Source organism: Microcaecilia unicolor, chromosome 1 (assembly GCF_901765095.1).
Source record: "Microcaecilia unicolor chromosome 1, aMicUni1.1, whole genome shotgun sequence".
Taxonomy (NCBI): Eukaryota; Metazoa; Chordata; class Amphibia; order Gymnophiona; family Siphonopidae; genus Microcaecilia; species Microcaecilia unicolor.
Window position 1 is genome coordinate 766,870,435 of NC_044031.1, and position 23,857 is coordinate 766,894,291.

Below are 23,857 nucleotides of genomic sequence, written 5' to 3' on the forward strand. Positions count from 1 at the left end.
TATCCAAAAATACTAGGACTAGAGGGCATGAGTTGAAGCTACAGTGTGGTAAATTTAAAACGAATCGGAGAAAATTTTTCTTCACCCAACGTGTAATTAGACTCTGGAATTCGTTGCCGGAGAACGTGGTACGGGCGGTTAGCTTGACGGAGTTTAAAAAGGGGTTAGATAGATTCCTAAAGGACAAGTCCATAGACCGCTATTAAATGGACTTGGAAAAATTCCGCATTTTTAGGTATAACTTGTCTGGAATGTTTTTACGTTTGGGGAGCGTGCCAGGTGCCCTTGACCTGGATTGGCCACTGTCGGTGACAGGATGCTGGGCTAGATGGACCTTTGGTCTTTCCCAGTATGGCACTACTTATGTACTTATGTACTTATCCAGTCTGCCCAACAAGATAAACTCGTATGTGCTACTTTATATATTTATCTGACCTTGATTTGTCCTTGCCGTTTTCAGGGCACAGACCGTAGAAGTCTGCCCAGCACTAGCTTTGCTTCCCAAACGCTGTACCACTAGAAAACTCATCCCTATGTGTGAAGGAGAGGGAAACCACGCCACGCCACGCCACCTACCCACCCGTGCATACACCTGGCAAAGCACTAAGTTCATGGCAGGGAGTGGGGAGGGATGGAGTTTTATTTTATGTTTTAAGCAAAATATTGCTATTTCTTCAGAAGACTGGATAGATAGTTTCCTTCATTTTTATTGCCACTATTTCCACACCGCCCAGGAATATAATTTTCCTGACACTCTAAGGATTCTCCTCTACCATGCAGATTCTTAATTTAGACAAAATGGTCTGGATTAGGACTCCAACGGAGGAAATAGTTGCATCTAACGAAGAGCTGCTGATTCCTCGGGCTGGAAGCAGCATGCAGTGCTAGGCAGCAGAAACATAACTGCACAATCAAAGGAAAATAATTTTCCATTTGTCAGTGTTTAATTAGATTTTCCTTGTGGTGATTTTTGACTGCTGATGTTGTAGGTGATATATAGACTGCCCTTCGTCACTGTAAACAGCAGTGACCTACTTTTATCTCATACTTACGGTGCAGTGGATATTTCAGCAGGCTTCGGGTGAAATAAGACATTTCGTTATTGCTTGATGGTGCTGGTCAACAAAATGGCCCATTTGTATCGGACATGGTAATGTTATTGATGATTGATGAATTCTTGGAATCTCTGCCGGGTGACTGAAAGTTTGATCCTGATTTTCTCCTCCTGCACTGCACACAGCAGTTTTCCTCAAAGACCTGACCATCCGTTTCCTCTCTGCTTATGATTGCAAGGACCTTCAGAAGGGGTGGGCATTTGCCTTTGGTTCTTATTTTTTTTCATCTGATTTAGCAGTTTTTCCTTCTCTCCTTTTTACTTCCAGTTCAGTCAGAACACCATACCTCTCATTTGCAGCAGTCAAGGGATTTGCTCCCTAATGTATATCACCCCCCCCCCCCTTTCCAAGCAATCCAGAGAGCAGAAGACCTGGCTCGGAATTGAACCGGGGACCTGCTACATGTCTGCCACGTGAAGCACCCAAGTCAGGCCCAGCTATTTTCCTTTTGCAAGCACGGATTGGTTTTGGAAAGAGCAATTCATCTCGAACAGAAACAAAACTGACTTCTCCCCAAGCATCTCTCTAGGGCAGGGCAGTGCAGGTCTCTGCGAGAAACCGAGGAGGCTGTAAAAGCCAGTCTAAAACTGAATGCGCCTCTGTGGAAAAATGAAAGAGACTGTCCACTGGGGTTATGAATGAATTATCCCCGCGTTTCCCTCTGAATAGTGGGTTCCTGGCAGTGAGAGCTACACAAGCCAAGGTGCTGTTGGTCTGTGCTCCTTAAGCATCTATTAACTCACTATTATTATGCAAATAATTGTTGTATTACATATCCTAATTTATGCATGGTTAGATTATGCAGATGCATGACAAACATGGTTATTGAATAATACAGGCAGCTCATATTTCCCATGCTGTTATGTTGTTATAGTCTTGGACTGAGGGAGATGTTCAAGAGATAACAGCCTTTGTAGCCACTCTCTGCTAATGAAGGAAATGCAAGGGAATTTTTCAAGTTCGCAGGTCATCTACAGGCAGAGCAAGTCTGTGGAAAGAGTGGATTTTGCAGCAGGAGATAAAGAAAGAGAGTTCTCTGCTGCACAGATTAAAATCACAGCTCTCTGAGAGGAATTACATTTGAACATACATACCAATTCTCAGAAAATCTGTCCTGTCACTAGAAGAGAAGCCTCTTCTGCCATGTTCCATGTTTGGTTCAAATTCAGATATAGTGTGGGTAACTGGCAAGGTCAGGCCTGATAACATCAGAGGACTTTATTTATTTTATAGATTTGTTATACTGCCTTTCAAACCAAAGTGGTGTTGAAAGAAGGCCCTGAGGGGGGGTGAGGGGGCTTTTGTCAGATGTCTGTCTCATGTTCTTACAAAGTGCAGAAAAACGAGTGTAATCGGTCACAGATGGAATCTCAGGGAGAGCCAAGTTGTACAGGAAACAATTATATTTATTTCAAGACCCGACACGGCCCTGCATGGGGTTTTGGAGAGAGCTGTATTTCATGTCACAGACTGGCAAATCCCCACAGCAGGAGAGAGCGCCCAACAGTGGTAATATTCAGCACCACCAGCTTTATAATCCAGGTACCTTCAATCACTATTTGCTGTTTGAAACAGTGAAGAATCTGAGAGGATTACTCCTATCTGTTGTACTTCTACAGACCCCTGATGCAGGCATTCTCCGAAACACTGGCCGTGTCAGCTCTTAAGTACATAAGTACATACGTGTTGCCATACTGGGAAAGACCAAAGGTCCATCAAGTGGCTAATCCAGGATTAGCTGGCAAGATCCCAAAAAAGTACAAAACATTTTATACCGCTTATCCCAGAAATAGTGGATTTTCCCCAAGTCCATTTAATAACGGTCTATGGACTTTTCCTTTAGGAAGCTGTCCAAACCTTTTTAAAACTCCGCTAAGCTAACTGCCTTTACCACATTCTCTGGCAACGAATTCCAGAGTTTAATTACACATTGAGTGAAGAAAAAGTTTCTCCAATTCGTTTTAAATTTACTACATTGTAGCTTCATCGCATGCCTCCTATCCCTAGTATTTTTGGAAAGCGTGAACAGTCGCTTCACATCTACCCGTCAGCCTTCACTCAGTATTTTATAGACCTCTATCATATCTCCCCTCAGCCACCTTTTCTCCAAGCTGAAGAGTCCTAGCTGCTTTAGCCTTTCCTCATAGGGAAGTCGTCTCATCCCCTTTATCATTTTCATCACCCTTCTCTGCACCTTTTCTAATTCCACTATATCTTTTTTGAGATGTGGCGACCAGAATTGAACACAATATTCGAGGTGCACTCTCACCATGGAGCGATACAAAGGCTTTATAACATCCTCATTTTTGTTTTCCATTCCTTTCCTAATAATACCTAACATTCTATTGCTTTCTTAGCCACAGCAGCACACTGAGCAGAAGGTTTCAACGTATCATCAACGACGACACCTAGATCCCTTTCTTGGTCAGCGACCCCTAACGTGGAACCTTGCATGACGTAGCTATAATTCGGGTTCCTCTTTCCCACATGCATCACTTTGCACTTGCTCACATTAAACGTCATCTGCCATTTAGACGCCCAGTCTCATAAGGTCCTCTTGTAATTTTTCACAATCCTCCCGCGAGTCAATCGGATGGAGGGCAGTATTCTGTATAGATGGTAACGGCTTCCTGAAGCTCGTGTTGGAACCGTATGGCTCAGTGCACAGCTTCGATGAAAGTTCAATCGTGATATACCTAACAAAATATCTAAGAGGCTTCCAAAAACAATATAAGCTGAAGGCACACTTTTTGCTCTTAGATTACCATCATGTTAAAAAGTGTGGTGACAGAAAAAAGCTTACAGCAGAAGAGAATTATGCAACCATTGCTGCTGAAGAGAGAAAAAAAATTTCCCTTCCTGTCACTGTAGAAGTGGTGATTGGCTCATGCATTGACAGGAAGGGAGGCATTTTAAAAGCATATGCAGCTTTGGGTTGCCTCAGTCCTTCCCTATCTGCCCCCCCCCCCCCCAATACCCTAATCTACCACTTCAGGGCCCCAGAAGGGACCGAGGCCCCAGAGATGCCCCAAATCTTTACAAAATCAACAGTGACACTAGAAGAAACAAATCCACTACTGTGTAATTTTTAAGAAGAAGGGAATCCCTCAGAAACCTCTCAGACTCAAAGTCTTAGGTTAACAACGGACATTTCATTAGTCTCTATCATAGGGATTCATAAAGACGTCTTCTTCTTTTTGTTTTATTTTATCAATTTTATAAAGTGCTCAATGCTGTGATTAATGGTTAGCATTTAAAGACATGAATCTCAAATATGCAATCTACAAAAGAAAGCGCCAATGAAATTTAGGCAACACTTGAGTCCAACTGCGCCACCGTTTCTCCTTCTCGTGGCTTCTTCAGGGACTTGTGTTGCAAATATTGGTGCAATTTTCTAGAAAGATAAGATTCCAGTATACTAACTTTCAGATTACACTCCACAAACGAAAATGGCGCTGGTGCGTCATATGCCGCGTCTGCTCTATAAATAGATCAATTTAGATCAGCTGTTTTCAAAAAAAGCTACGTATGAGGGGCGTGGTGTTCGGGATTGACATGTGGTTTAGTAAAACACATGCCAATCAATTTTATTATTCATCGACCATGACCCAAAAAATCTTTTGTAGTCCAGTGGACCCCGAGCCCCACCGTAACTTCCTGGGTACCATTTAACAAGAGGCAGACGTGATGCCTCTCTGTCAGTATCTTTCAAAGTGGCAGCACCTGAGACACACTGTGCAGAATCAGTCTGCCAAACGTTTCCCTTATTTGGTAGGTTCTACCCAGACTACCAAATAAGGGTAAATTCCCTTATCAGGCATCCCACCATGCACTGTGTGGGGTCAGGCGCTACTATTTTGGAAGATGGTGGTGCAGAGACAGGAATGAGTGGGCATCCCTCCAGTCTCGGGGGTGTCATGGTGTAGAGATTGGGGTCCACTTCACTATTTATTTTAGGACGATCGGGGGGGTGAGGGTCTACTAGATTACTAGGGATTTTGGGGGTAGTGTCCATGGGGATGAGGCATCTTTGGGAGGTGGTTCCCTTCTGGGGTCAGGGGGTGAGGGATTGGACGATGGGGAGTCCTTTCTGGGAGAGGGGATCAGGGAGTAATAAGGCTATTATGTATTCCAGCAGCTAGCACTTCTGTGCCTCTTAACCTTAAAGTCTTCTGCAGCAGTTGGCAGAATAACCAATACCCTGATTGCCATCCGTTTTAATAGGACGTTCACTGGTCTCTAGCACAGGGTTAGCGTCTGCATTGTGCGCAAAGAAACCGCATTAGTTTTCTGCATCAGCCCCTGACATTGTTGGAATCCCCTTTTAGTAGTTATACATATGAATGAATCACTTTTCCCATACTTAGGCACCAAAAGGGTTAAAGTCTTCCAGTGGTGTGACCAGGAAAGCATTTCATTGATTCCTGATTCCAAACAAGGCATCCCGGGATAGAGCAGGGCTTCTCAACTCAGTCAGGGTTTCAGGATACCTACAATGAATATGCATGAGATAAATTTGCATAGAATAGAGGTATGCATAGAAATTTATGTCATGCATATTCATTGTGGATATCCAGAAACCCTGACTGACTAGGTGTGTTCTGAGGACTGGGTTCAGAACTCTGGGATAGAGAAATGCCACTATCTGCAGAAGGGCAGAACAGGGAAAAGATCCATTATAATTACATAGTAACATAGTAGATGACGGCAGAAAAAGACCTGCATGGTCCATCCAGTCTGCCCAACAAGATAAACTCATATGTGCTACTTTTTGTGTATACCTTACCTTGATTTGTACCTCTCCTTTTCAGGGCACAGACCGTATAAGTCTGCCCAGCACTATCCCCGCCTCCCAACCATCAGTCCCGTCTCCCACCACCAGCTCTGGCACAGACCGTATAAGTCTGCCCAGGACTATCCCCGCCTCCCAACCACCAGCCCCGCCTCCCACCACCGGCTCTGGCACAGACCGTATAAGTCTGCCAGCACTATCCCGCCTCCCAACCATCAGTCCCGTCTCCCACCACCGGCTCTGGCACAGACCATATAAGTCTGCCCAGGACTATCCCCGCCTCCCACCACCGGCTCTGGTACAGACCGTATAAGTCTGCCCTGCACTATCCCCGCCTCCCAACCATCAGTCCCGTCTCCCACCACCGGCTCTGGCACAGACCGTATAAGTCTGCCCAGGACTATCCCCGCCTCCTAACCATCAGTCCCGTCTCCCACCACCGGCTCTGGCACAGACTGTATAAGTCTGCCCAGGACTATCCCCGCCTCCCAACCACCAGCCCCGCCTCCCACCACCGGCTCTGGCACAGACCGTATAAGTCTGCCCTGCATTATCCCCGCCTCCCAACCATCAGTCCCGTCTCCCACCACCGGCTCTGGTACAGACCGTATAAGTCTGCCCAGGACTATCCCCGCCTCCCAACCATCAGTCCCGTCTCCCACCACTGGCTCTGGCACAGACCGTATAAGTCTGCCCAGGACTATCCCCGCCTCCCGACCACCAGCCCCGCCTCCCACCACCGCTCTGGCACAGACCGTATAAGTCTGCCAGGACTATCCCCGCCTCCCAACCATCAGTCCCGTCTCCTACCACCGGCTCTGGCACAGACCATATAAGTCTGCCCAGCACTATCCCCGCCTCCCACCACCGGCTCTGGTACAGACCGTATAAGTCTGCCCTGCACTATCCCCGCCTCCCAACCACCAGCCCCGCCTCCCACCACCGGCTCTGGCACAGACCGTATAAGTCTGCCCTGCATTATCCCCGCCTCCCAACCATCAGTCCCGTCTCCCACCACCGGCTCTGGCACAGACCGTATAAGTCTGCCCAGGACTATCCCCGCCTCCCAACCATCAGTCCCGTCTCCCACCACCGGCTCTGGCACAGACCGTATAAGTCTGCCCAGGACTATCCCCGCCTCCCAACCACCAGCCCTGCCTCCCACCACCAGCTCTGCCACCTGATCTCGACTAATTAATGGTATAGATTTGTTTTTCAAAGCGTGGTGGTACTTTGGCTGTAAGATAATGTGCTGGGTTTGTTTTTACATATTCTGGTTGTACATTGTAGTGTTGATATTTCTGTGCAACTCACTGGTTACTAGATGATGCTCACTGGTTTTAATGACATGAAATATGCACCATCAAAAGATGTGAATTGACTGGTTCTTGTTAAGGGATTCGTGGCAACTCAGCTGGTTCACCCCTTCGTTTTCTGCCTCCTGCAGTCACTCTGGTCTGTATTCTTCCTTACCTGACTAGGGTACAAATCTGCATTCCGGCCATGTGCCAATCGATGCCCCACGTAGACAGCATTTTAATGGAGTCTGCAGGCACATTTTCTGGAATACCCCTTCCAGATGGTGAAGCACCAAAAAAGAGAGTACAAATTCCCTCATACTCTATGAGCTGGTGTTGTGCTTGGCTTCACTCCTTTCCTAAAATTTCCCCTCTCCTCCCCTCCAATCTGGGATTTGGCTGGCTCCAGTAGGCTTCACACCAGGTCCTGTTACCTGCGCTACTCAGCACTGTACTTATGTTTATAAAGTTGCATGGGACATTTGTGAAATGTTAAAGAGCATGGTTTATAAACATTTTAATTAAATGAATAAATATGGAATTGAGTGTTCCACCACCTTTTTGGTGGTTTCAGCCTACCTTACTCCTTTAAGAACATAAGAATAGCCATACTGGGTCAGACCAGTGGTCCATCTAGCCCAGTATCCTGCTTCCAACAGTGGCCAGTACCTGGCAGAAACCCAATTAGTATAGCATTCCCAGGGCAAGCAGTGACTTTCCCCATGTTTGTCTCAATAGCAGACTGCGGACTTTTCCTCCAGGAACTTGTCCAAACTTTTTTTAAACCCAGATACGCTAACTGCTGTTACTACTTTTTTTCACTTGCATGCATACATTGTATCCGGGGCAGAGTTGAGGTGCTTATCTTATAAAATACATGCAGGGAAATTGGGGGTGCCTCAGACACTTTCTCTGGGGTCATTTTAAAAGGTCCGGTATGCATATTGCTTATCTTGTTAAAATCAGTTTATCTTAAGTGCTCACATTTTGTTTTCCTGTATTTGACAGTATTTATAGCCTAGCTGTACACAGTTCTAAATGGATTACAAATAATGTTAGTGCCTGGTAGTCATCTTCGACTCCTCCCTCTCCTTCTCTGCGCATATCCAGCAGATAGCCAAGACCTGTCGCTTCTTCCTCTACAACATCAGCAAAATTCGCCCTTTCCTCTCTGAGCACACCACCCGAACTCTCATCCACTCTCTCATTACCTCTAGCCTTGACTACTGCAACCTACTCCTCACTGGCCTCCCACTTAGCCATCTATTCCCCCTTCAATCCGTTCAGAACTCGACTGCGCGTCTTATCTTCCGCCTAGACCGATATGCTCATATCACCCCTCTCCTCAAGTCACTTCACTGGCTTCCGATTAGGTACCGCATACAGTTCAAGCTTCTCCTACTAACCTACAAATGCACTCGATCTGCAGCCCCTCATTACCTCTCTACCCTCATCTCCCCTTACGCTCCTACCCGTAACCTCCGCTCTCAAGACAAATCCCTCCTTTCAGTACCCTTCTCCACCACTGCCAACTCCAGGCTCCGCCCATTCTGCCTCGCCTCACCCCATGCTTGGAATAAACTCCCTGAGCCCATACGCCAGGCCCTCTCTCTGGCCATCTTCAAATCCTTCCTCAAAGCCCACCTCTTCAATGTCGCCTTTGGCACCTAACCACTCTACCTCTATTCAAGAAATCTAGACTGCCAACTTGACATTTCGTCCTTTAGATTGTAAGCTCCTTAGAGCAGGGACTGTCCTTTATTTTTAAACTGTACAGCGCTGCGTTACCCTAGTAGCGCTCTAGAAATGTTAAGTAGTAGTAGTAGTAGTTCTAAATGGATTACAAATAACGTTAGTGCCTGGTATGAAAATGATCTTCCCTGGAGAAAAACGGGCTTTCAGGAATAGCCCTTTCCCTCCCTCTGTGGGGACAGTCACAGAGGGGCTCTGATTTGCTGTAAGGAGCCAGGAGAGCAGGAAAGAAGTATTCAAATGAGTAGAAAGTGTGAACCAAATAGACTGTAATAAAGCGTCTGCACGATTACACTGCTTTTTAAACCGGGGAAGAAAGTGCGTGTGTGCAAGCATATGCCATTCTTCCATTTTAAAATGACAGCAAAAGATGAAGAAAAGCTGTGTTGTGTCTCCAGTAAAACCCAGATCATATAGATGTATTTAAAGTACAGTACTCAAGTGTGTGTATGTACAAGGGCTTTATTTTCTTTTTCATCTGTTGGCTACAGTACAAGATTTCTGCTTAATAAATTACATAAAAATGACCTGAAGTAAAAAAAAAAAAAAAAAAAGTATATATAAAAATCCCTGAGCAAATAGTGCCCGTGGTATTGTAAAGCTCAGAATGTGTTCACGCCTCATTAATTTCTGACTTCTCTTTCTTCATCTTTAAATTTCTTTTCCCCCCTCCCCCCCCTTTGAAAAACTTTGGGCTCCCTGCTGCTGTGCTGATTCTCATCTTGCTGTTAATTTTCCCTGCTCCATATGGTGCTCCAGACATTTCACCTGGAGGCTGTACTAGATTTTGCTGTAGTGATCGCACTTCCGGAGGCCAAAGCTGTCATTTAAGGTTCCTGGTGCATCTGTCTGTGCCAGGCTCCCTCTTTTTTTTTTTTTTTTTCTTTTCTGTGTACTCTGCTGGCACAGTCGTGTGTGAATAGCAAATTGGATGCACCTGAGATTGAGATGATTAGTATGTTTTTGGAGGCTGGGCTATTTATATAAGATGATCTGGCAGGAGGGAGAAAGAGGAGGAGGTCAGAACAGCAACTTTAGGTAAATGGGCTCCAACGCCTTGCACAGAGAGCATGGTGGCGAGCAAGGGGACAGACCATGCCAAGATCCAAGCATTCTGAAGTGTGGAAGATATTTCATCCTGCCTTGTCATTGATTAGGAAAAAAGCCTTTAATTTTCATCGCACCCCATGTTGTGATTAATTTGCATTCTTTGTCAGAAGTTAATGGAGTTTTTTATGATTCTCTCTGAAACCCTTGAAGACATCCGACTTGATCTGATGTTTATAGAGAAAGTGCCAGCGGAATTCTCCCTTCTTCCTTTTTTTCTAAAGGTTTGATTGATGTCAGAAAGCTTGATGCTATTCCAAACAGCTTTTTAAGCCATTTTAAAGAATTATTTGAATAAAATGCAGGCAGGCAGGCATCATGGAAAGAATCAAGATTATCTGTATAAAAATTATAAAAAGACATTACAGAAATCTGTTTCAAATTAAAAAAAAAAATTTACTAGATTGGATAAATGGATTTTAAAAGCCCAGGATGGTAAAGCCATGTTATTCTATGCTCTTGTGCACAGCCTTTCTCTTTGCCCTAGCTCTCATCAGGGAACCGTCATGCACACCCTCTTATCATTCCCACTCAAACATGATCTTCTCACCATGTTCTATTCAGGGATTTTTGGCTGGAGGACACTGCTAGGACAAAAAAACAAAAATTGGATTAAAGAAAAACCCCCTGCACATATCTAAGGATGACGTTTTATTCAGGAGCTCGTATTATCATATCTGCTTAGTGAAGAATCATTCTTTGCTTCTTAATTCATAACAAATTTTTAAAAACCTTTAGGACTAGATTTACTAATATTGTAAGCAACATTGAGCCTGCAAATAGATGGGAAAATGTGGGATACAAATGCAGCAAATAAATACTTTGCACCAGGGGCCTGCATTAAATAATGCACTTTAATAAAACTACTGCTACTTAACATTTCTAAAGGGCTACTAGGGTTACGCAGCGCTGTACAATTTAACATAGAAGGACAGTCCCTGCTCAAAGAGCTTACAATCTAAAGGACAAATGTACAGACAATCAAATTGGGGCAGTCAAGATTTCCTGAAAGGTAAAAAGGTTAGGTGCCGAAAGCAACATTGAAGAGGTGGGCTTTGAGCAAGGCTTTGAAGATGGGTAGGGAAGGGGGCTTGGCGTAAGGGCTCAGGAAGTTTATTCCAAGCATAGGGTGAGGCGAGGCAGAATGGGCGGAGCCTGGAGTTGGCGGTGGTGGAGAAGGGTACTGAGAGGAGAGATTTGTCCTGTGAGCGGAGGTTTCGGGCGGGAACGTAAGGGGAGATGAGGGTAGAGAGGTAATGAGGGGCTGCAGACTGAGTGCATTTGTAGGTAAGAAGGAGAAGCTTGAACTGTATGCGGTATTTGATCGGAAGCCAGTGAAGTGACCTGAGGAGAGAGTTGATATGAGTATATTGGTTCAGGCGGAATATAAGACGTGCAGCAGAGTTCTGAACGGATTGAAGGGGGGATAGATGGTTAAGTGGGAGGCCAGTGAGGAGTAGGTTGCAGTAGTCAAGGCGAGAGGTAATGAGAGAGAGGATGAGAGTTCAGGTGGTGTGCTCAGAGAGGAAAGGGCGAATTTTGCTGATGTTAAAGAGAAAGAAGCGACATGTCTTGGCTGTCTGCTGGATATGCGCAGAGAAGGAGACGGAGGAGTCGAAGATAACTCCGAGGTTGCGGACTGATGAGACGGGGAGCATGAGGGAAGGATGAGGATGAGAACCACACATCACCTGTTTCATATCAATTCATGGAACTCTTAAAGTGGTTATGGACAAACATGTGGACCTGCAGGTGGGGCACCTATTAAAGGAAATGTAAAATAACAGCAGATCTATAGGGGAGGAATTCATCGAGGTGCTGCAAAAGTTCGACTTTTACTGCATCTTGATTTTCCGCTGGATTAAGCAGCCTGCGGGTTCCTGGTTTTGCAGGTTGCTGAATCCCATGACAAAAGAAAATAAGTCTGCTTAAGAGTCTATATGACGAGGAGCATTGGGCCACAAAAGCAGGGTCGTCGTCCCCCCCCAACTTAAGCCTCCCTAACTCAAGCCCCATCTACCTCCTATAAATACAAGACCCCACACCTTAAAGATGGCTCTTGTCCCCCTCAAAGGGCTACCCTAACATCATTGTTAGTGCTAGGGGGTTATTTTCAGGCAGGGGCAATGCCCAGTCCAGCGCTACATCCAAAATGGCAGCCGTAGCAGTAGTCTCACTGCTAATTGTAGTTGCGCCATTTTGGATGCAGCACCGGACTAGGCAGGAGCAACCAAGCATCGCTTCTGCCCAAAGACCCTCCCCCAGACCACTATTGATGTTAAGGTAGGGGGCTTGTACTTTTGGGGGGGCAGAAGCCAGGGGGTACCATGCTGTAGCTTCCTGGCAGCATCAAGACATGACTTTGCAGCCTTATGCTCTTGGTTGGTGAAATAACCCCAGCAAAAAAGGAGGGTTTATTTTTACCATGACTTTTGGACCCTAATATGACTTACAGTGTATCACCGCTGTCAGCATTACCTTATGCAGTGTAAGGCCCTAAGAGTTAGTGTAACTGAGACTTCAGGGCCTACTCTGTGTCAGCCTAAGGCCTCTGGGAGAGCAGCTCTGACATTCTCCTCCCCCCCCCCCCCCCCTCAGTCTGATCCCTGGGAATGTCAGGAGAAGACAGGATGTCTCCTAACACCTGTGCTTCCCAGCAATAAAACACCAGAATTTACACAGGAAAACAATAGAAATGAAACCACTGTCTCTATAAACTGTGCTGGTTCACAGGAATTCACGCTTCCTTGGTGAATCAGGAGACATAGGATCAAACAAATCAAATTATATCATTTATTTATTTATTTATTTATTACATTTGTGTCCCACATTTTCCCACCTATTTGCAGGCTCAATGTGGCTTACATTGTACCATAGAGGCGTTCGCCATCTCCGGTAAGGTAGAGAGACAAATACAAAGAGTTGTTGTGGTCGAATAAGGTTCATGTGTTATAGGCACAATTGGGGAATCGTAGAGCGGAAGAAGTTATGCAGCGTCTATAACAAGCTTTGGTTTCGTTGTGTTGCAGGGTTTAGGCACTTAAGTTGGGTCGATAGGGTATGCCTTTTTGAACAGGTTGGTTTTTAGTGATTTCCGGAAGTTTAGGTGGTGGTACGTTGTTTTCACTGCTTTTGGTAGTGCATTCCACAGTTGTGTGATTATGTAGGAGAAGCTGGATGCATAAGTTGATTTGTATTTGAGTCCTTTGCAGCTTGGGTAGTGGAGATTTAGGTGCGTTCGTGTGATTCTGATTGTGTTTCTTGTTGGTAGGTCTATGAGGTCTGTCATGTATCCCGGGGCTTCACCGTAGATAATTTTGTGGACCAGGGTGCAGATTTTGAAAGCAATACGTTCTTTGATTGGTAGCCAGTGTAGTTTTTGTCGGAGGGGTTTGGCGCTTTCGAATCGCGTTTTTCCGAATATAAGCCTGGCTGCTGTGTTTTGAGCGGTCTGAAGTTTCTTTATGAGTTGTTCTTTGCATCCCGGGTAAATTCCATTGCAGTAGTTTGCATGGCTTAGTACCATTGATTGTATCAGGCTGCGAAATGTTTCCCTCGGGAAGAATGGTTTCACGCGTTTAAGTTTCCACATTGAGTGGAACATTTTCTTAGTTGTGGATTTAACTTGGCTCTCAAGTGTAAGGTTACAATTGATAGTAACGCTGAGGATTTTCAGGCTATCTGAGATAGGGAGGGTGTAGTCTGGGGTGTTTATATTTGTGGGTTTGTTCGTATTGTGTCGGTATGAGAGGATGAGACAGTGTGTTTTATCTGTGTTGAGTTTTAGTTGAAATGCATTTGCCCATGAGTCCATGATGTTTAGGCTGAGCTTGATTTCGTTGGTGATTTCTGTCAGGTCATGTTTGTAAGGTATGTATATTGTGACATCGTCTGCATAGATGAATGGGTTGAGGCCTTGGTTGGATAAGGACTTGGCTAGTGGTGTCATCATTAGGTTAGAGGATTGGTGATAGTGGTGATCCTTGAGGTACTCCGCAGTCGGCTTTCCACGGTGATGATATGTTTGAATTTGATTTCACCTTGGTATGTTCTAGTGGTTAGGAAATCCTTGATCCAACTAAGTATGTTTCCACCAATACCGAAGTAATCTAGGAGTCTTAGTAGTATATTATGATGTACCATGTCGAATGCACTAGACATGTCGAATTGAAGGAGAAGTATGCTTTTACCTGTTGCTATTTACTGCTTGAATTTGGCCAGGAGAGTAATGAGTACTGTTTCAATGCTATGGAGAGGGCAAAATCCTGACTGTGATTCATGTAAGAATGAGAATTTGTTTATGTAATCACCGAGTTGTTTGGTTGCCATGCTTTCCATCAGTTTGACTGCTAGTGGGATAGATGCTACTGGGCGGTAATTGGTGAGTTCACTTGTCTTTTTCTTGGGGTCTTTTGGAATTGGGGTGAGTAGGATGTTACCATTTTCCTTAGGGAAGAGACCTTGTTGGAGCAAGTAGTTTAGGTAGGATGTGAGGTCTGCTATGAAGCGGTCAGGGGCGGATTTTATTAGGTAGCTGGGGCACATATCCAATTTGCAGTGAGTGTCGGAAAACTTATTAATCGCATGGGTAACTGTTTCGGTGGTGAGGGGGGCAAAGTTTGGCCAGATTTGGTCCACTGGGTATTCTCCAGGGGTTGGGTCCAGATTGTTGATGAAGTTTTCGATATCAGTATTGTCAAGAGGAAGTGTATTGCAGATTTACAATTTTTGCATTAAAATATTTAGCAAGTTTGTCTGCAGATGGGATGTCTTTGTTGGTTGTGGTGACCAAGGTGGTGTCTAGTAGTTTGTTTACGAGTTGGTATAGTTTCTTCGTGTTTTTGTAGTCTGGTCCTATTTATAGTACATAAGTACATAAGTAATGCCATACTGGGAAAAGACCAAGGGTCCATCGAGCCCAGCATCTTGTCCACGACAGCGGCCAATCCAGGCCAAGAGCACCTGGCAAGCTTCCCAAACGTACAAATATTCTATACATGTTATTCCTGGGATTTGGGATTTTTCCAAGTCCGTTTAGTAGCGGTTTATGGACTTGTCCTTTAGGAAACCGTCCAACCCCTTTTTAAACTCTGCTAAGCTAACCACCTTCACCACATTTTCCGGCAATGAATTCCAGAGTTTAATTACACGTTGGGTGAAGAAAACTTTTCTCCGATTTGTTTTAAATTTACTACACTGTAGTTTCATCGCATGCCCCCTAGTCCTAGTATTTTTGGAAAGCGTGAACAGACGCTTCACATCCACCTATTCCACTCCACTCATTATTTTATATACCTCTATCATGTCTCCCCTCAGCCATCTCTTCTCCAAGCTGAAAAGCCCTAGCCTCCTTAGTCTTTCTTCATAGGGAAGTCGTCCCATCCCCGCTATCATTTTAGTCGCCCTTCGCTGCACCTTTTCCAATTCTACTATATCTTTCTTGAGATGCGGCGACCAGAATTGAACACAATACTCAAGGTGCGGTCGCACCATGGAGCGATATAATGGCATTGTAACATCCTCACACCTGTTTTCCATACCTTTCCTAATAATACCCAACATTCTATTCGCTTTCCGCACCGCAGCAGCACACTGAGCAGAAGGTTTCAGTGTGTTATCGACGACGACACCCATTTTGGTTCTGTAATATGATCTTTTGGCCTGTCTTATTGCGTATTTGTATTTTCTTTGTATTTGTTTCCAAGCGTTGAGCGTGTATTCATCTTTTATTTTTTTTTCCATGCTCTTTCGAGTTTCCTGGATTGTGTTTTTATTTTTTTCAGTTCGTCGTTGAACCATGGTATTGAGATATGTCTTTGTGATGTTCTTGTTTGTAGGGGTGCTATTTCATCTAGTATGCTTCTACATCTTTTGTCCCAGTTAGAGAGGTAGTGTATGGAGTCAGTTTGTGTTGTCCATTCGCTCTTGTATATTTGTTGCCAGAATGTTTTCGAGTCTATTTGGCCTCTTGTGTTGTAGGTTGTGTATTCTTGTATACAGTGTGAGTCCTTCTTCTGCCATTTTATGGATAGATTTAGTTTGTAATGGTCAGTCCATGGTGTTTCTGTCCATTTAGTATCAGTTATTATTAGGTTTTGGTCTGTGGACAATTTGTGAGAGATGAGGTCAAGTGTGTGCCCTTTGACATGGGTTGCTCGCATGTGTGGCCATTTGAGATCCCATAAGTGGAGGCCGGTGTGTGGGGAAAGAATTCAGTATTTAAACCCCCAGAGAGGGACAAAGGGACACACACACCTTCAGACACATCCCTACTCCCCCTGCTCCCTGCATCCATTCCGCACACACAGCCCCCAGCACAGCGCAGACATTCATTCACTCAGATGTGCCGAAGCAGTGCTGTATTATCTTTCTGCCCTAAGCCTATTTCTAGATAAAATATCTTTTGCCATTCCACCCTTGTGTTTTGTATTATTGTGCTACAAAACCCTCCTGCCCCTATGAAGTGATTCCGGGACCAAGGAAAGGAACTCGGAACCAGACAAAGCCACAGGCCCACGTCTGACTTCTGGGGGGCATCTTACTTCTTACAACTGCAAGTCATGTTAGGGTATTTGCATAGTAATAAGATGCAAAACATTTATTTGCATCTCATTACCATTTAACCCATTGCAACTTACATTTCGTTGCAATATTTTTGTCAAGCGGTGTTAGGGTTGTTTAATTTGTGTTAATGGTCAAATAACGTGACTTAAGGCTCTAACGCTGCTTGATGAATTCCCTCTCTAATAGGTAACATAGTAAATGATGGTAGATAAAGACCTGTACGATCAATCCAATCTGCCCAAAGCATAAGGTATGATGTGCTACTCCATATCTATCCAAATGCAGCCACACAAGTGGAGAAACTGGATCCGCTACGAGGGGAAGTACAGAAGCAGATGAGTAACATAATCAACAGGACACTCCCAAAAAGACCAAGGAGACGAAGAATAGAGTGGCCTAGTGGTTAGGGTGGTGGACTCTGGTCCTGGGGAACTGAGGAACTGAGTTTGATTCCCACTTCAGGCACAGGCAGCTCCTTGTGACTCTGGGCAAGTCACTTAACCCTCCATTGCCCCATGTAAGCCGCATTGAGCCTGCCATGAGTGGGAAAGCGCAGGGTACAAATGTAACAAAAATAAAATAGATACTATTGGAGATTCTACATGGAATGTTGCTACTATTGGAGATTCTACATGGAATGTTGCTATTCCACTAGCAACATTCCATGTAGAAGGCTGCGCAGGCTTCTGTTTCTGTGAGTCTGACGTCCTGCGCACAGGCTTCTGTTTCTGTGAGTCTGACGTCCTGCACGTACGTGCAGGACTTCAGACTCACAGAAGCAGAAGCCTGCGCGGCCACATTGGTGATCTGCAAGGGCCGACTTCTACATGGAATGTTGCTAGTGGAATAGCAACATTCCATGTAGAATCTCAAATAGTAGCAACAGTGGAGGAGTGGCCTAGTGGTTAGGGTGGTGGACTTTGGTCCTGGGGAACTGAGGAACTGAGTTAATTCCCACTTCAGGCACAGGCAGCTCCTTGTGACTCTGGGCAAGTCCCTTAACCCTCCATTGCCCCATGTAAGCCGCATTGAGCCTGCCATGAGTGGGAAAGCGCAGGGTACAAATGTAACAAAAATAAAAAATAAATAAGTAGTAAAAATGTCCTTTAATAGTAGAAAATAAGACTCAACAAGGCACTCGGTGAGAAACACCTGCCTCAGGAGTGTGTATATGGTAAACTTCATATTTATACCTGATCTTGCATAAGTACATAAGTATTGCCATACTGGGAAAGACCAAAGGTCCATCAAGCCCAGCATCCTGTTTCCAACAGTGGCCAATCCAGATCACAAGTACCTGGCAAGATCCAAAAAAAAAGTACAAAGCATTTTATGCTGCATATCCCAGAAATAGTGGATTTTCCCAAAGTCCATTTAATAACGGTCTATGGACTTTTCCTTTAGGAAGCCGTCCAAACCTTTTTTAAACTCCGCTAAGCTAACCGCCTTTACCACATTCTCTGGCAACGAATTCCAGAGTTTAATTACACGTTGAGTGAAGAAACATTTTCTCAGATTCGTTTTAAATTTACTACCTTGTAGCTTCATCGCATGCCCCCTAGTCCTAGTATTTTTGGAAAGCGTAAACAGAGGCTTCACATCTACCCGTTCAACTCCACTCATTATGTTATAGACTTGTATCATATCTCCCCTCAGCCGCCTTTTTTCCAAGCTGAAGAGCCCTGGCCGCTTTAGCCTTTCCTCATAAGGAAGTCATCTCATCCCCTTTATCATTTTCCTCGCCCTTCTCTGCACCTTTTCTAATTCCACTATATCTTTTTTGAGATGCGGCGACCAGAATTGAACACAATATTCGAGGTGCGGTCGCACCATGGAGCGATACATGATTTGTCCTTGCCATGATCAGGGCACAGACCGTAGAAGTCTGCCCAGCATTGGCTTTGCTTCCCAATTATTTAGGGATCTTTTTACTAAAGTGCACCAAAAGGTGGCCTGCGCTGGTGTTGACACATGTATTGGACATGTTGTAGAAAAGAACCTGCTGGTCCTCAGCTCAGAGCCCTTTTCCTCCGTTGTCCCACTTCCTTAGGGATCTTTCAACTCCAAAACCCGGCTCCCTGGGGAGACAGGCTGTTTCCAACACAGTATCACAAAGTAGCAAGGCTTTTAAACACAGTTCCACTTGCAGCAGGGCCTTTCCAAACACAGCCCTAAATGTAGCTCGGCTTTTCAAACACAGTATCACAAAGTAGCAAGGCTTTAAACACAGTTCCACTTGCAGCAGGGCCTTTCCAAACACAGCCCTAAAAGGTAGCCTGGCTTTTCAAACACAGTCTCAAAAAATAGCAAGGCCTTTAAACACAGTTCCACTTGCAGCAGGGCTTTTCCAAACACAGCCCTAAATGTAGCCTGGCTTTCCAAACACAGTCTCAAAAAGTAGCAAGGCCTTTAAACACAGTTCCACTGGCAGCAGGGCTTTTCCAAACACAGCCCTAAATGTAGCCAGGCTTTTCAAACATAGTATCACAAAGTAGCAAGGCTTTTAAACACAGTTCCACTTGCAGCAGGGCCTTTCCAAACACAGCCCTAAATGTAGCCTGGCTTTTCAAACACAGTCTCAAAAAGTAGCAAGGCCTTTAAACACAGTTCCACTTGCAGCAGGGCTTTTCCAAACACAGCCCTAAATGTAGCCTGGCTTTCCAAACACAGTCTCAAAAAGCAGCAAGGCTTTGCGCGGGCTCAAAGCCTCCGGGTCCCACCCTCTTGGTCAGCCTTTTCTCCTGACCTCCTCCCGCATGACCCGGACCGCCCCCTATACCTCCTGCTCTGACTGAGTCAGAGCCAACAGCTCCATCGGTTCCTCAGGGACCTCCTCTGGCTCTCCTTGTTCCATTGCCTCTGGCTCCTCTCCTCCCCACTCCTCTGGAGCCCAGTCCATTTTCTCCTCTCCCCTCCCCCCCTCCAGCTGATTCCCTTTTCCCTCATTAACCGGGTTCTGGGGTTGTTCTTTCTCCGCCCCTTTTTTCCACCACCACCTTTTCCACCAGGGTAGAGCTTCAGCTTTCTCCCTTTTTGGTTGGCCCCCTTTTGGAGCCTCTGGGAGGTGCACCCTATTTCTCCCCCTTACCAGGTGCTCTCCTGGGGCTTTCTGGGACTTGTAGTGTTCTACTCTTATGTCCCTTTTGGGCAGGATCGTAACCCCCACCGTGTCTTCTTTCCCTTTTTGGTAGCTGGGGTTCCTCCCCACCCCCTTTCTTTCTCCAGACTCCTTACCATACTCCTTACAATGTGCAGGTCCATTTTTCAGTGCACCTGGAAAAAGGGCCTTTTTTTTTTTTTTATTCAGTGTTTTAATATCAATACAAAGTACTCAACAGATACAATAATAACTTTGCTGATCTCAAATACAGCCAATAAAACAACTGTTGTACAGTCTCTGTATATTCTATAAACTCTTATAATATACTGTTATATTGTAAGTCCCTATTCCCCCCCCTTGCCCTTTCTAGCCCCCCCCCCCCCGAATCCTGTCCTGTTATGTCTTGATCCTTTATAATCCTTCTTCATTCCCTGTATTCAATAATGTGTCCACTATCGTCCATTCTTTCGCATGTGAATTATAATGTCCATGTTTTCTATCTGTCAGCTTTTCAGGTTCTGTCAATGTTTTCAGCTTTCTTATCCAATGCTGCACCGATGGACCGTCTTTTTTTTTTCTATTGAGCAGCAATTACCGTTTTGGCTGCCGCCAGACTTAATCGTTTAAGTCTACGCTAATTGGCACACGTCCATTTTGGGCCTGAGACCTTACCACCACCCATTGACTTAGTGGTAAGGTCTTGCGCGTTAACCGGATGGCAATCATCAGTGCACGTACACTGCCGATTACTGCCCCGGTTAGCACCACGCGGTCACAGTTATACATTGACAATGCATAAAATCACAGACATCATAAATGTTACAATCAGTATAAACAATTCATTACTGAAACCCATCTATCAACATTATGCTGTGTTGCCACATAATTACCATTAAGTTTCTTTGGAGCCATTCCTTCTAAACAGAATTCCTTTGTGTTTATCCCACGCATTTTTGCTGTTTTTCATCTCCACCACCTCCTGTGGGAGAGCATTCCAAGTATCTACCACCCTCTCTGTGAAAAAGTACTTCCTGACATTATTCCTGAGTCGCCTTATTATCTAGGTTTATTTGAAGCTCTTTGTTTGGAAAACCTTTTGGTTCATCTGCTCCTTCATTGAGCTGATAAAATAAGTGTAGTTGGTTTTCTGTTTGTTCCCCTCCCCCCCCCCCCCCCCCCCCCCCCTTCTGCCTTTGAGTCTCTCTTCTCTTACTTCTCAAGTTGTACAGGCTTCACAGCATCCTCCTAAACCTGAGAGGAAGTTCCTTCTGGAAGTTCTTACCAAACCCAAGCCAGCCCCAGGAATGAGATGCAGCACAGAATGCCATTGGATTAACCTCTTTGCCCAATTTAGTGGAAATCCAGAGTAGGTTCCATTGACACATCTGCTTTATCTGTACTGGAGGTGCTATCCTCATGTACATTTTACATTTAATTTCATGAGTAATGTAACACCAGCCAGCCTCGTTTTCTCCTTCAGGATGAATGGCACAGTTGAGAGTAAATCTAGCCTTAAAAAATTGTACACATTTTATAGATCAAGGTTAAAGAATAGATCATACTTAAATTGAGTTTCTGTAAAAATGCATTACGAAAGTTATTGGATTATTTACACATTTATCATATCGGTGACCTGCTGAGGTCAGATTCCAGTGTATCTATTCATGCTGTAGGCAGGTTTTTCATTGTCTGAACTCGAGAGCTATTCTTTCTGAGTCTTTAATGCAGCAGTCTGGCTCGGTGAAGAACATTGGTAGAACACGAGCTGTTTTAGAGAATGTTGCAGCTGTGTCAGCCATTTGCTTTCTTTTATAATCTGTGCTCAGTGAAAGAGGAAGTGATGTCATATAGAAAATAATGAAAACGGAAGTGATGCCTCATAGCGAATAATGTATGGCATGAAATTATTAATTGTATTAAAATTATTTATTTATTTATTTAACAATATGTATAGCTTGCCCATCCAGCCATCTGAGCGAGCTATACATAATAATAATATTATGTGCGTAATAAATGCACATAATAATAATGATTTAAAAAAATCACACAATATTTCTAAGCAGTTTTAATCCCCACTCCACCCACTCAATTCACCAAAAGCCTTAACAAATAAAAAAGCCTTCAACTGTTTTCTAAACAATCCATAAGACGACAGTTGCTTCATAGTAACATAGTAGATGACGGCAGAAAAAGACCTGCATGGTCCATCCAGTCTGCCCAACAAGATAAACTCATATGTGTATACCTTACCTTGATTTATACCTGCCTTTTTCAGGGCACAGACCGTACAAGTCTGCCCAGCAGTATTTCCCGCCTCCCAACCACCAGTCCCGCCTCCCATCACCGGCTCTGGCACAGACCGTATAAGTCTGCCCTCTACTAAACTCCAGAATCTTCTTTCTCCTTAGCTGTATCCATTTGGAAACATAGTACCATAGTAACATAGTAGATGACGGCAGAAAAAGACCTTCACGGTCCATCCAGTCTGCCCAACAAGATAAACTCATATGTGCTACTTTTTGTGTATACCCTGAAACGTCGGAAAAATTAGAATTTATGTCAGTGCATCCAGAAGAGCATTCCACAATCGTGGACCAATAACTGAAAAAACCCTAGCCCGAACTGACTGCAACCGAACTTCACATACAGAGGGAACATCCAACAACATTCGATTTTGAGAACGCAGCTGCCAACCAGGATGATAGAATTTTAATTTTGGCTTCAGTTCAAAAGGAGCATCATCATGCAACACCTGAAACACCAGTATCAACATTTTAAGCTCAATACGCCACTCAATCGGCAACCAGTGCAATTCCTGCAATTGGGAAGAAATATGATCAACCACACAGCAGAATTTTGTGCTATCTGCAAAGCCTTCAACGTAACGTGGTAGACTGCACAACAAAGCATTACAATAATCAAAATGAGAGACCACATAGCTTTGCACTACTGTACGAAAATTCCGCTCTGAAAGAAGATTCCATATCCTGGTCACCAACCACAACTTAAAGAACACAGCACGAACTATTGATGCCACATGAGCTTGAATAGATAATATAGTATCTAAAATTACTCCTAAACTACAGATCAAAGAAACAACTGGAACCAACACCGAATCCAAACAAAAACTAGTAAAAGGTCATGATGCCCCAGAACATGACAACTATAAAATTTGTGTCTTGGCAACACTTAAAGTCAGTCCATTGGTTTGTAACCAAACTTGCATTGATCTAAATTGGGACTCAACCAAACGTCTGTCATCGTCTAGGTCACCCGAAACAGGAAAATAAAATTATATATCATCTGCATATACGCGATTCCTCACTCCCAAGTCTGCCAGCACCTTACAGGAACCAAAAATAAATTAAATAACAGATGATAAACAAGAACCCTGTGGTACACCTGTGGCAGCCATCATCCATCTGGAAGAGGAAGACCTCTGAACCACTTGAAAAGAACAACCATCTAAAAATGAGCAAAACCAGGCCAAGACTTTACCAGCAACCTCAGAAGATCTTAACCTTTGCAACAGTATCTCATGTCTTACCGTATCAAAAGCTGCACCACATCTAAAAAGATAAACAAGAATTGATCGCCCTGGTCAAATCTCAACCAAATATCACCCAACATAGTCAATAACAAAGTTTCAGTGTTATGCTTCTTTCGAAACCCAAATTGACAAGAATGTAACAAGGAATGCTGTTCCACAAAATCAGTCAACTGAACTAACACTAATTGTTCCAAAACTTTTGAAAAAAAAAAAAAAGATTTGAAATGGGATGAAAATGAGCAACTTGATCAGTATCTAAGGAAGGACTCTTCAATAAATGCAGAAGCACCGCTTTTTTCAAATTAGAGGTCACCAAGGCCTCATCAAATATTCTATTAACAAGTGACGTCATAGTGCCAGAGATCTCTAGTTTCATCGCCTTCATCACCACTGTAGGACATGCATTCAAAGGACACCCTGCATTCGATAACATAGTAAATGACGGCAGATAAAGACCTTTACAGTCCATCCAGTCTGCCCAACAAGATAAACTCATTTTACATCTCCACCACCTCCCGCGGGAGGGCACTCCTTGTATCTACCACCCTTTTCATGAAAAAATACTTCCTGGCATTACTC

The 23,857-nt window shown here is 44.3% G+C and overlaps 1 protein-coding gene across 1 annotated transcript in view; it reads left to right on the forward strand.

Annotated features, from left to right (window-relative positions):
* MAP2K5 (mitogen-activated protein kinase kinase 5) overlaps nucleotides 1–23,857 on the forward strand; it is a 406,422-nt gene that overhangs the window by 251,526 nt on the left and 131,039 nt on the right. The window lies entirely within an intron of this gene.